Source organism: Hyperolius riggenbachi, chromosome 4 (assembly GCF_040937935.1).
Source record: "Hyperolius riggenbachi isolate aHypRig1 chromosome 4, aHypRig1.pri, whole genome shotgun sequence".
NCBI classification, from domain to species: domain Eukaryota; kingdom Metazoa; phylum Chordata; class Amphibia; order Anura; family Hyperoliidae; genus Hyperolius; species Hyperolius riggenbachi.
This window is the reverse complement of record NC_090649.1, coordinates 153,869,310-153,882,026: the sequence shown is the minus strand read 5'-3', so window position 1 is coordinate 153,882,026 and position 12,717 is coordinate 153,869,310. Positions and strand designations below refer to the sequence as shown.

Here is a 12,717-nt window from a genome sequence, read left to right as displayed (position 1 = left end):
ATGAAGGGGAAAAGCCAATCTAGTCACCTGGAACAGGTAAATATAAAGAAGATCCCGGCACCGAACATGAGGAATACAGAGCAGGAGATTTGGGCGGAGCCGGCGCTACCATATAGGAACTACCATATATTCCGTAATAGGAATTATGGCTATAGTGGCGTGCAGTGAGTAGCTTCAGGAGCCGTCAGAAGACGGAGCTGAAGTTACTTTTAAAACACTGTAATTCGGCCACCAGCAATAGCTGGCAGCCGAATTATATCATTCCTTACCATCCACGTCGACCTGGAAGAGTAATAGTATTTAACGCCGCCCGGACTTGTGCAGGCGCAGGATAAGCCATATATCGTCTATATCCTGTGCCCAAGTCTCCCAGCGGCGATTTCCTTCGTACACAACTGCACCGCTCTGCATAGCTGCATTAGGCACCTAAACACAATATGCCGATAGAAGATGCCCTGGCACGCATTACCTAACTCAAGATAATGCATGCAGGGCTGCTAATAGGTTACATTTACATTTTCTAACATTTTTGTGTGGCGTCAACAGAAAGTAGAGCCCTTTATCAGGATTCCTCAGTGTATGAGTGCATGTGTATTATTTGCAAACATGGCTGATAGTAAGAACATGCTTAGTACATCCATTATTAAATTCTGCACCTAGTGTTAAAGTAACGGGATATGGAGGCAGTCATATTTATTTCCTGTGCAGATTGCCTGGCTGTCCTACTGATCATCTTTTTCCAATATTTTTAGCCATAGCCCTGAACAAGCATGCAGATCAGATGTTTTTGACTGAAGTCTTCCTGGATTAGCTACATGCTTATCTCTGGTGTAATTCAAACACTACTGCATCCAAATAGATCAGGAGGGCTGCCAGAGAATGGCAAGCCTGGATTATATGCGGCACCACAATGCCAGCATTGCTCTCCACTGTCATTAAACTACTTTCTCCTAAACCTTGGAGATTCCCAAATGTTGAGTGAAAAGCCAACACCAGACTCAAGTTCTGACCAAATGGGACTACTGTCTGGCTTCTGCTTAGCTACTGAAGCCAGCTGTTAACATAAGGGGAGCACGGCAGATGCAGGCAGGAATGTCGCCAGGGCACGAGGGGCTGTGGTTGGAATCCAACACCAGGAAATCCGCTCATTAGGGCTCAGGAATGACCTGTTAGTACATCTGACTACACACCATGTCACTTTACCACACGTTATAGTTATTGTTATACCTTACAAGATCTTCAGGGATGCCATGTACAGTGCTGGTGTGTGGATTCAGGATATTGAATTTGGAACACCCGATTACTCCCACACACCACACTTCAGCACCATTTCAGTACTGACCAAGTGGACAGGGTCAGGGGGAGGTAACTACTTGCATTTTACAGCACATTTCATGTGACACTGTTACTTCCTCCTTCAGGCTTAGAAGGATGAGAAGCATGGGAGTCACGAGAAATGCGCTGTGGAAAAAAAGTAGTGACCTCCCACTGACCCTGTCCGCTTGTTCAGTACAGATACTAATGCACATGCAAGGTAGGGCCCCATGCTCTGCCACCACCCGGGACCTCCAGCCCCGCATGCAATACCAAAGGGGGAGCGCAGGTGGGCCACAGTGCTTACACCAGGGGACTCACCCACAACTGCCCCTGAATGTGAATGCCAAATACAAGAGGAGCAAATCCTCACTCCCAGACAGCACTTTGCCAAAAAAAAAACTGATCTGCAGACAGCCTGTCAGCCAATAAGGTGGACATACTGTACTTACACCTGTGTCTGCAGTACCAAATCTAGCAGAGGCTGCAAAGATTTGACCATAGACAGGAAAGAGAGTTCGGTCACGTAGATTATGTAACCAGCAGGGGCACCGCGTGCAGGTAAGCCTCTTACGCCCCCTCAATATTACTGACCTGCACACTAGGAACTGCAAAAAAGAGGGTTAAAAACACAGACATTGGTACACATGACAGGTGGGGGCCGCAAGGCTTGGCCACCACCCGTGACCCCAAACCCCAAAGGGGGCCCCAGTGCTCACACCACCAGGGGAATCACCCACAACTGCCCTGAATGCCAAACACAGGAGAAGCTGACACAGATGTAAGCATTATACAAAAAGGAAGGGTTACTCTGCACTCGGATTGGTGTAGCAGGGGACAGACACGCATTTGGCAGAAAGGTAAAAATATCTCACCTGCCTTTTCCCTTGTTCACGGGACCCACTTGACATGCCCAGGACATAGCATGCAGAAGCCAAGTCACATATAAGAACCAACAGAACAAGAGTTTAGAATAGTCAGGGTTTCTGCTTAAGTTACGCTTAATTTTTCATATGGATGGACTCACAAACATGAATACACTCCTGGTGAGGCTGGTGGAGAGAGGTGGGATGCAGAGGTGTAAGTATGTGCACCTTATTGGCTGACAGGCTGTCTGCAGTTTGCTGTCTGGGACTGAACATTTGCTTCTCGTGTTGGCACTTGTTCGGTACTGAAATGGTGCTGTGTGTGGTGTTCAGGAGTAATCGGATGTTCCGAATTCAAACATCAACACTAGTCATGTACAATCAAAAGCTATGGAGTGCTGAACACTGTATGTGGCTATAGTAATTTTGCTGAGGGTTGCACTTCAGTAATTTGTCAATCAACATACTGTAATAACAAACCGATTTAAAAAAAGAATTGTTAAAATAGTTCAGAACACAGTGCTCTACATTAGAATAGATTAATGACGGTCACTCTTCACAATAATTTGGGCTGTGCACCAAAGGCACAGGAAAACAGCTAAGTCTTGTGAATCAACATGCTTTAAATAGCTTGATATAAAATCAGTAGAAAAATAATCTGTAGAGGAGAAAAGGTTCTGAAGGGCACACCATCAAAATCGTTGTCGGGTGCTTGACACTGGGACATAGGCAGTGTCTCAAGTAGAACTAGGAAAAAATGTGTCAGCACACCGTCTTTCCTTCAATTCAAGCTCTTTTATTGAGCCATGCGATACAAAGGTATAAAACCGACAATTGTTTCGGGGGCCGCGCAGGGTCCCCCTTCTTCAAGGCGTAGTTACCAATGTAATGTCAGCACCAGCAATAGTCAGCACACTGAGAACTGGAAAACTGCAGCATTACCAGTTCCTAGAACAGGGAAAGGACTCGGTAAATAGCGATGGGTGGATGGATAAGCTCTCATTAAATCTACACAAGCTGCTAGACCAGATCAGTCTTCCCTGTGGCAGTACTTCCTTTGTCTGATCCTTCCACATGGGATGAACATGTGGAGAAAGACTGGAGTAATGTTCAGTGTAAAGGTAGCCATACACTGGTCGATTTGCCATCAGATCGACCAACAGATAGAATCTGATCAAAGAGGGATCGTATGGCTGCCTTTACTGCAAACAGATTGTGAAATCGATTCACCATCTGTGAAGCTGCCACACCCCCCCCCCCCCCCCCCCCGCCAGCTATACATTACCTGCTCAGCCGGCGCGAGTCCTCCGGTCTCCGCTGTCTTCTTCTCCGCACTGGGCTCCGAGTCCGGCTGGCTTCACTGAACGTCCTGTCCGGGGAACAGTAGAGGGCGCTCTACTGTTTAAACTTCCTGCCAGGACAGGAAGTTCAGTGCAGCCAGCCGGACTCGGAGCCCAGCGTGGAGAAGAAGACAGCGGAGAGAGCGGGGACACGCGCCGGCGGAACAGGTAATGTATTGCAGCTAGCGTCGGTCGTTGGGCATTCGAATGCCGCTATCGACGCACTCCCGACCCGTCGGCGATCGAGCAAAATTTTCCGCAGATCGATCGTTCTGTCAGCGTTTGCGCAACAAATTCACAGCAGATTCGATCACAGTGATCGAATCTGCTGTATATCGGCGGGAAAATCGTTAGGTGTATGGGCCCCTTTAGTTTTCAGTAGGGATGATCGGAACCAGCAAATTTCGTTCCGCCAGAAATCACGGATTCCGTCAGTGCTAAATTCCGTCACGATGAAAATTACGGATTTCTCTGAAATTCCGCGGAATTCCGGATTCCGTCGGAAAAAAATTATCTCTCTCATTCTCCTAGGAGGAGGAGGGTATCATCTTCCAAGGAATTGTAGTTTTTCAAAAGCCAGCTTACATACCATGGCTGGAAATTGAACCCAGATCTCAGTGTGTGTTAGGAAACTGACGTATCCGCTATACCACCAACAACACTACATGCTGAAGCCAGCCTAGCATGTACCATTGTGAGCAATCCAAGAGAAAAGTAGCATGCTTAAGGATTTGTAGCATGTCAAAAACCAACTCACCGTGGCTGGGAATTGAACCCAGGTCTCAGTGTGTGTTAGGCAACTGACGTATCCGTTATACCACCAACAACACTACATGCTGAAGCCAGCCTAGCATGTATCATTGAACTGAATTTTCAGCTTAAAACCATCAACGGATACCGGCAGAATTTCACAGGTATTTTCGGAATTCCGCCAGATTGAAAAAGCAATTCCGTTCCGACCAAACGGAACGAGCAATTTCCGCCAAAAAATTCCGGAAAATTCAATTCCACGGAAAGCGGTGACCATCCCTACGAGAGAGAGAGAGAGAGAGAGAGAGAGAGAGAGAGAGAGAGAGAGAGAGAGAGAGAGAGAGAGAGAGAGAGAGAGATGAATCTACCTGGCTATTTGGGGTTCTCTTCGGACAACTGTTGAACACAAAAGGCAAGGCCATGCCTGGCTACAAATCCTTAACCCATTCGCGTTCCGTCGTTTTCACTTGAGAAATGTCCACCTCCCAATTATTAGCCTATAACTTTATCACTACTTATCACAATGAACTGATCTATATCTTGTTTTTTCTGCCACCAATTAGGCTTTCTTTGGGGGGTACATTTTGCTAAGAGCCACTTTACTGTAAATGCATTTTAACAGGAAGAATAAGAAAAAAACGGAAAAAATTCATTATTTCTCAGTTTTCAGCCATTATAGTTTTAAAATAATACATGCTTCCATAATTAAAACTCACGTATTGTATTTGCCCATATGTCCCGGTTATTACACCATTAAAATTATGTCCCTATCACAATGTATATATATATATATATATATATTTTATTTGGAAATAAAGGTACATTTTTTCCGTTTTGCATCTATCATTATTTACAAGTTTAAAATAAAAAAAATATAGAAATATTTCATCTTTACATTGATATTTAAAAAGTTTAGACCCTTAGGTAAATATTTACATGTTTTTTTTTATTGTAATGGGTTGTTTTTTTTTTTTTTTTTATATTAAACATTTTATTTGGGTTTTGGGAGGGTGGGATGTAAACAATAGGTTTATAATGTAAATGTGTGTTGATTTTTTTTTTTTTTTTACTTTTAGTTGTAGTATTACTTTTTGGCCACAAGATGGCGGCCATGAGTTTGTTCACATGACGTCACTCTAAGCGTAACATACGCTTAGAGAGATGCATGGGGGAGGTAACAGCCAGAAAAGGCGCAGCTTCCGAGAGAAGCTGTCGCTTTTTCAGCGGGGGAGAGGAATCAGTGATCGGGCTCCATAGCCCGATTCACTGATTGCCTGGCTAACGAACCGCGGGCCGGGAGCGCGCGTGCACGCACGCGATCGGCCGCGGGGTCGCGCATGGTTCCTGGACGTAGGTTAAGCATGCTACTTTTTCTCTTGGATTGCTCATAATGGTACATGCTAGGCTGGCTTCAGCATGTAGTGTTGTTGGTGGTATAGTGGATATGTCAGTTGCCTAACACACACTGAGACCTGGGTTCAATTCCCAGCCATGGTATGCAAGCTGGCTTTTGAAAAACTACAATTCCCTGGAAGATGATACCCTCCTCCTCCCTCTGGGAGGAAGAGGAGGAGGGAGAGAGAGAGAGAGAATGAGAGAGGATTTTTTTTTCAATTCCGGAAAATTCCGCCGAAAAAAAATTTTTCCCGCAGAATTCCATTTTACAGGTTTAGCAATTCCGTTCCGACCGCCTGAATCGGAATTGACCTAATTCCAGACGGAATCGCGGAATTCGAGCATCCCTAGTCTTCAGAGGCACTTGGGGATGCGAGTGCTTCTGAAGCCTTCTGAGAACTACCAAAGGTGTGGAATTTAAACAAGGAACAGCAATGGACCAAGGGCACAGAGAGAGAATTGGGAAGGCTCGATCTACGGGATCCAGAGTCTTTTTTCTACATAGGCCATGCCACTGATGAGGTCCAAAAGCCAGAAGCAGACCGTCTGCATGTTGGGTTGAAGTGGCTCTCTAAATTTTATAAGCTATAAGCTTGCTATACTCCAGTGGTTCTGGATGTAAGCCTGGCTTCAAGGACATAAAGACAGGGCTGTGGAGTTGGATTGAAGTCGAGAAGTCAGAGTAATTTTTGGGTACCGGGAGTCAGAGTTGGAGTCGGTGGTTTCATAAACTGAGGAGTTGGATGATTTTTGTACCTACTCCAGAGTTGAGGAGTCAGAGTCGAAGTCGATGGTTTCATAAAGTGTGGAGTCTGAGTTGATAACTTGCATATTCAGTAATGATGCATTATGGGTAACCACAGTTGCTCACTCAAGGCAGAATTATTGCAAATACCTTCTGTACTTTGAGCTGCCAGCTCTGTCTGATCTGTGCCGAGGTTGTACCGTTCAGACAGACTAATATGTAAACATAGGAGGTTAACTGTTTCTGTGCTCCCATGAAACAACTAAGTAACCTCTGAAGAATATCAGGAGTTCTGGGCTGCAACAATTTTTTTTCTTTATGGGTTATTATGCTGTTGCTTATCTTTTATAGCAGAGCGTAAGTTATTGGTTTAGGTCCACTTTAACTAGTAGGTCAGCCACACCCTTTCCAGGAAATGGGAATGGGAAGGATGCAAAGGGAAGAAAAAGCACAAGCAAAATAGGAAGGGGAATAAGGAGAAACTCATAATGCAGGCTAAAACTAAAAAAAGTATAATAAACAAATAGAACATTATATATATATATATATATATATATATATATATATATATATATATATATATATATATATATATATATATATATATATATATACTAACTGAGAGAAATATACATAGCGATAACATACCAGGCCAATAACCACCTCAGACAATAATCAAGTGTGCACTGAGGCTTGCAACCCCTGACCCCCAGAAACGGGTGATCCTATTGTCCAAGCCACTCCTCTACAAGGATACGCATGCGCCCCTCTGCATAGCAACAGAGCACGTCATCAGCTACACAGCATCTGTGCAGGCTAGCCCAGAGATGTCACCAAAGGGGATTGGGTGCCAATCTCAGACGGGCGACATCCATCAAAGGTGTGCTCCTTTATTTGGATATGTTGATGAGAATATTGTATGATAAAATGTTGCAGAATGTTGGCGTATTAGTTCCAGAAGTAATCTCACAGGTAAGAGAGAGGTGTGGAAAATGTTTTCTTGGATGCTCTTTTGAAACATTTATTTCCAAACTCTCTGGCTTTAAATATGAGTTTTAAAGTAAAACTGAAGCAACCTTAAAATCTGGATCCCATAGAGCAGTGATGGCTAACCTTGGCACTCCAGCTGTGGTGGAACTACAAGTCCCATGAGGCATTGCAATATTCTAACAGCTCTAAGCATAACTCGGGAGACAGAGGCATGATGGGATTTGTAGTTTTGTCACAGCTGGAGTGCCAAGGTTAGCCATCACTGCCATAGAGCCTTCCCCATCCTCTCTCCATCCCCTTGGTCCACCGCTTCCCCCCATCAAAGTTATACGACTGGTCGAATACACCTTTGGGATTCCACGTGAAGCATCTCTGAGTACTTCCAGAGACGATTGGATCCATATGATGCGCCAGCTTTGGAAAGATTTGGGGACACGAGTGCTTCTAAAGCCCTCCGAGGAGTCCTGAAGTTGTGGAATTTCAACGGGAGACAACCAGAGTCTTTCCTCTCCATTGGTATCTATTTTTTTAGGTGGTTTCACATTTGCTTTATTTCATTGCACTACACTAATGATATGATTAGCCTCCATCGACTATATTCTAGTTGGAATAATTCAGAACCTTTACCCGACAAGTTCTACTGTCTGTGCAAAGATTTATCCTCACACATTGAAGTCACCAGAGGAAGTGAAAAAGAGAAAAAAAAAAAACCTAAATCACTTTGTAACTCCTTCATTACCCGCTCCACATACATTTATGTTCTGTCAAGGCCTTTATACTCTAGACGGTGTGTACATTTACAGACTCCAGGCATTCGCACAAGTTTTTGTTTAAAAAGATAAAAAGTAAGTGAACACATAGGGGTCAATTCATCAAGCATTACCGCATTCAGTAATGCTGAAAACAGCTGACTTTACTGAGCACTTAGGAAAATGTCAATTCATCAACCGCATGGAAAGCTGAAATTAACGAGCACTGAGGTAAATGACCGACTTGTGTGATAAACACCTCAACGCGTCAGTATATGTCAATTCATGAAGATTACAGCATGCAGTAAAACATGGTACCAGTACTGGCAATTCTCCTCTGTCGGAAACAGTGCGCGACTCACAGAACTCACACAAGCAGAGAAGGATAAGCTATGACTGACTGGCGCAAAGCCAAAAAAAAACAGCCCGTCTCCTGCATGTCTCGCTGATTGGATTTTGATAGGTTGCACAGGATTCTCTGGTGGAACAAGCTTTTCTACCCCCCCAGGAAGTGAGAAGAGAGAACGGAACAAAACAGGTTTCCCCTGGAGCCCTTCAACCGTTTAACCTTTTAGGTTCCTATTTGAAGAGTAGCTGTTTTGCAGAGTAGCTAGTGGGGAAATCACCTAAGAACGGCATGTGTAATGTCTCCTGGAAGTTCTTCTAATCTGTGGCAACTAATAGATTCAGAGCAAACAGATGCAGTATAACAAATATCAACATTCTATAGGGATGTCGGGATGCCTCAAACTATTGTAATGCCGTCACTGCACGGAACAGTTTGTAATAACACAGAGACACTTTACACTTCTGCTGTTACCGAACACGTTTTTGTCAATGGGCTTCGGTAAATTACCAAACTTTTACCGCACCTGTGAAAATGTTTATGAATTAGCCAAAAAATAAACTAAAATACTGAATGCGATATTTACGGCGCAGATCGGGAGGAAACTGAGTGGGTACTACTGAGGAGGTCTACTTTAGAGGATCCCACAGGAAACTTCACAGGGAACAGTCCCCCAATCACAGTACCCTCTTACAGTGCAAAGCATTGTGATTGGCCAAATAATGTGGTTGTAGTTTACTACAACCTATAGGAAACCTAGCACCCAATCATGTTAGCTTGTTTACTATTAGAAAAGTTAGAGATTTTGGGGCTAATCGGGCTCACACCCAGAATATGGACAGGACAACACCTCAGCAGGCACACAAAAAGACTGAAAATCTGACAGTTGTAAACTTTTCATTTCTATATCAAAACATATATCACATGATGGGGACTTCTCATCCCTGCCATTGCAGCTATTACTAAATGTGTCACAACAGATATGCTACACATTTCCTTGCTAAAATGCAACATCATATCTGTTCATAGTTACAGAGAGACAACCCCTCCTTTACTGGCAGAGCTGCTTATAGTAGTGACAGAGCATTCAGATAATTCATCTCACACTACTCAGAATTCACAGTGAAGAATGCGTCAAGGAACGTAAAACACAAGAAGCCTCTTAAGTGTAGTCAAATCATTAAAAGTATTGTGTTTATAATGAATAATTATACTCAGAAATCTAGGTCACTTCCAAGTGCCTGACTACAGTGAGACAAGACCCCCAAAGTACTTATACAACAATAAAGCAGCATGAGCAACATATGTCCTTATATGTAAGTGTGCTTGTTAAGAACCTGCTTGACAAAGGAAAGCTTACCAATCTCTACTGGATCAGTAGAACTGTGTAGAAGCACTAAGCTGACACAAGGCTAAGCACTGAACTGAACGGTCCTTGCAGCCCTCCTGCATCACATGTCCAGGAAGAGACGTGTGAAGCACAGGACTACATCTCCCAGAATGCACCCTGCTGATTCCCTCTTCAAGGAGCCTCCTTTTGCAGTGGGCGGATGCTACGCCCCATGGAAGTTCGGATCTTTTCAATGATCCGGATGATTCGAATCGGATCATTGAAGAGATCCGGATCTTTGATCCGAATCTCGGATCATTTTACTACAGGAAGCATTCGGGGGTGAAATGAACAGCAGGACAGGTCTGTGGGCAGGAGAAGGGGAGGGAGTGGACACACAGAGAAGGGGAGAAGATGGACAGAGGGCAGGGAGTGGACAGAGAAGGGAGGAGGGACGAGCAGAGAGCAGAAATGTTTGCACGTAATACCCACATGCTGAAGTCATATGCTTTACATATATTTCACCTACATGTTCATCTGTACACTTTGAAAGAAAAGGTCGCACAGTGAAAGAAAGCATTCCCAGAAGATAAGTGCAGCTGTTTAGTGCCGAGTGCAGGAGGATTATATTGCCTTTCAATCACACTGTCTGCAAAGTTACTGAGCTGTGCTGAGCCAAAAGCTTCCAATGTGATCACTGTGCAGCACTACGGAACAGCCAGCCTATAATGAGCAGCACATTTCAGCCAGTATGTGTGCTCTACACATATCTGGCAGTGGCACCCATGTCCCCTCTCTCCCATCTACCTGTTTCCCTGCAAGGCTGCCTCCCATCCAACAGAGCGATCCCTGCTTCCAGGACCCCGCTGCCCGCTGAGAGGGGGCGTGTCGCTCCTGGCCCCGCCCCTTTTGCGATCCGAATCGTTCATTTTGATGATTCGGATGATCGACTCATAAAATAGATTCGGATCAAAGATCCGAATCGTTCATGATCCGGACAACACTACTGACAGTTTGCCTCGTCATGTTGCAAGCACTGTAATGTGAGCAGGCTGGGATGTTATACTTGCCAAATGTATCCAGAGAAACCTGCCTTTTGTCAACACACGATTCTAAAGTAAGATTGAGAGCTTCTTCCCGGATTTACCTGATGACAAAAGCTGCAACTGTAGGTGCTGTAGGTGTTTGGTGACTTAGGTGACTGAAGGTGCCGATACATGGTTAGATTGCTATGCAATGGGCTCTATTCACAAAGAGACAACATTTCCGCAAAATTTTACCGCTATATTTCCGCCAGCGGTAAACTCCGCATTTTTTTCCACATTTACTAATGTTTTCCGCATGTGGGAAAAAAGATGCGGAAACAGCCATTATTCATGCGGGAATCATGCGGTAAAAAGGTCGCATGAAAAAGTGTTTAAAAAAAAACTTAAAGTCCACTAAGCACAGCCCTTAGCCTCCACACTTCATTAAAGTCAATGGGATGCGGAATATATCACCTACTATTTGTAGGTGATAAAAAAATCGGTAAATAACGACGAAATGATGGGCCTGAACATTTTTGAGAATTGATTTTTTATTGCGGAAAATACCGACTTTTGCGGAAATTTTTTCGCATGAATCCCACACTTTTCCGCATGCGGAAAAAACATGCAGAACATTTTGAGAATTTCTACTTGACGGTATTTTGGTCGCAAACTTACCGCGTGTGCTCTACCGCATGCATGGAAGTCTTTGAGAATAGAGCGCAATGTGGCAAAAGACCAATGCCTTTATCATCTGAATCTGGTGGAGATTGAATTACCCATGGCATTTTTATTAAGTTTCACAATGAAATCTATTGAAAATATATAGAACTGCAGGGTTACACTTATTGATACAGTACAACACCATGGGGCGTCAGTCTACCGCCACAAACCCGTCGCGTCTGCTCAACTGGAATTTAACATCCACTCTGATTGTAATTTTGATCAATCTTTGCTGCAAACTGAACAAAATTATGATTGATGCGTCTCATTGCGTCAAGGTGATCGAATATGCCATGAAAATCGATGCATGTATGGCCATCTTTAAGTTTCTGAATGATTAAAGACAGACATATCCAATGAGAGGCTAATGATAAAACTGTTATGCTAATTGTAAACAAACATACTATACAAAATAGCTTGCAAATGTACTAATTAGAAGCACCAGCCGCTGCCCGCTGCACTTGATAGTCTTACGCCAAGCTGCGTGAATTTGAAATTGTTGGCATGTCACCATTCCTATTTTCTATGCAGCTCGTTCTGTTCAATGGAGAGGGGAGGAAAAGCACAAAAACAAAAGAATAACTATTGCAGAGAGGGATAAAGTACACCTGAGGTGAGGAAAAACATTAGGGCTTGTTCACACCTAGGGTGTTTTGCTTTTTTTTAAGCGCCGTCGATTTGCCCTAAAAGCACTTGTGCAATGATTCCCTATGAGAGTGTTTACATCTGAGCGGTTCGTTTCCGATCCGCTCAGCAAAGCGCTGCCTGTACCATTTTTGGGGCGATTTCCCTATATTGGCAGGTATAGGGAAATTGCAAACCGCTTGAAAAAGCGATTGGTTTAGCAATTTCCCTAGCGCTTTGATGAATAAATACATTGTATTTATTATTTTCAAAGAGTTCACTTCCTGACTTGTGTCAGGAAGTGAAAAAACAAATCACTCTGCAAAAGCGCTTTGAAAAGCGCGCAAAAAAATCTGCCGTCAGCAATTTCTATTTTAGATGTGAACAAGCCCTAAGAAGCGATTCCTGGGTCCTCCTGCAGCTCATCATTCCAGAACAGGGTCCTTCTTCTGACCTTCATAAAGGGAACCTGAAGTGAAAAAAATATGGAGCAATGTCAGTTGACTGGCTGAGCATTTCA

At 43.8% G+C, this 12,717-nt stretch overlaps 1 protein-coding gene across 5 annotated transcripts in view; it reads right to left on the bottom strand.

Annotated features, from left to right (window-relative positions):
- RHBDD1 (rhomboid domain containing 1) overlaps window positions 1-10,699 on the bottom strand; it is a 118,715-nt gene extending 108,016 nt beyond the window's left edge. For 2 of the 5 annotated variants that reach the window (XR_011031374.1, XR_011031375.1), the window contains exon 1: window positions 9,856-9,986. The gene's annotated coding sequence lies outside the window, so the exon portion shown is untranslated. Of the gene's footprint in view, window positions 1-9,855; window positions 9,987-10,632 lie in introns of those variants that run through there. The other 3 variants (XM_068280797.1, XM_068280798.1, XM_068280795.1) reach the window with 3 other exon arrangements.
- Between the last annotated feature and the right edge of the window lie 2,018 nt (window positions 10,700-12,717).